Source organism: Pongo pygmaeus, chromosome 10 (assembly GCF_028885625.2).
Source record: "Pongo pygmaeus isolate AG05252 chromosome 10, NHGRI_mPonPyg2-v2.0_pri, whole genome shotgun sequence".
Classification (NCBI taxonomy): Eukaryota; Metazoa; Chordata; class Mammalia; order Primates; family Hominidae; genus Pongo; species Pongo pygmaeus.
This window is the reverse complement of record NC_072383.2, coordinates 74747884-74749356: the sequence shown is the minus strand read 5'-3', so window position 1 is coordinate 74749356 and position 1473 is coordinate 74747884. Positions and strand designations below refer to the sequence as shown.

At 35.2% G+C, this 1473-nt stretch overlaps 1 pseudogene; it reads right to left on the bottom strand.

The window, feature by feature from the left end:
- Positions 1 to 376: 376 nt before the first annotated feature.
- On the bottom strand, positions 377 to 1145 carry LOC129010749 (large ribosomal subunit protein uL30-like; annotated as a pseudogene).
- Positions 1146 to 1473: the final 328 nt, after the last annotated feature.

The window sequence follows — 1473 nt, the reverse complement described above, 5'->3', positions numbered from 1 at the left end:
TAATAGGTGAAGTGTGTTTCTTATAGGCAACAGATCATTGGGTCTTGTTGGGTTTTTTTTTTTTTTTTTTTTAACCATTTATCCACTGTATGTCTTTTGATTGGAGAATTTAGTCCATTTATAGTCAAAGTTATTATTGATAAGAAAGGACTTAGTCCTGCCATTTTGTTATTTGCTTTCTGGTTTTCTTTCCCTCCCTCCCTGCCTCCCTTCCTTCCTTCCTTCATTCCTTTCTGTGAAAGCAGTTTTCTCTGGTGGCATGTTTTAATTTCTTGTTTTTTATTTTTTTGTGTACCTATTGTAATATTTTTTTCAATTTGAAAGTAGTCATTATTTATTAACTAATCAGATTACAAACATAAGCATGATAGTCACCTTAATTCATCTTTATAATAAGCTTGTTGATCTGGTCTTCTCTGTGGCTAGTATCTCCACCTTCTATAAAATGGGTGGTCTTTTTCTTCATTCCAGCTCATGGAGAGTATAATTTGAAAGGCCACAGAAAGTTATTTGCTTCTTGGAAACATTTTCCAATAGTATCCATCTCATGAATCAGATCCTCCATGCAGATGATGCCATATTTACCAAAATATCAAGCAATCAAAGTGTTATCTGTCAAGACAGCCCACTTCTTATTGAATTTGCCATGACCACACTTGTAGATTGCTGACATCTACTGACTTCCTTACTGTTCACTTACTGACTTCAGGTTTGGGTACCCCCATGTAATATATGGTCCTACAATCCTCAGCATATTAATTGAAGCCTTGTTGAGCTTAGCAATGCTTCCACTGAAAATATGAAGAAGGTGAAGAAGCTGCAATGCTTTTCAGACCTTTGAGCTCACACCATTGATAACTCTAATCCTGCTGACAAATGCCAATTTGGGCTCTGCAGGGACATAGAAATTGCTAGCTTTTCTTGTCATCCTAGCCATTCAAATCTCAGTTCTGTACATTTGCCTATATTCCTTGTGACAGTACTTAGCTTTTTCATAGATGAGCTTCCTCCTTGCCTTTCAGTGCATCTTTTGGGCAAACTTCTTTCTCAGGTGCTTTATCTTCAGCTCTGCAAAATTCCTTCACTTTTTTTTGAGGGGATTCTAACACAGCAGGAAACTTCTTCTTCTCTTTGATATCCTCCATGGTTCCAGCAGGAAAACTGGTAGGTTTTTTTCTTTGAGGTTACCATGAGGCTTGCAAATAACATCTTATAACCCATTATTTTACACTGGTGACAAGTTAACTCTGATTGCAAAAACAAACTAACAAGCAAAGAGAAAACTAATAAAAGCTCTACACTTTAACTTCATCCTTCCCTGCTTTTTAACTTTTTGTTGTTTCTATTTATATCTTATTATATTGTCTATGTCTTAAAAAGTTGTAGTTATTATTTTTATAAGTTCATCCTGTAGTCTTTCTACTCAAGATATGAGTAGTTTATACACCACAATTACAGTGTTATAATATTCTG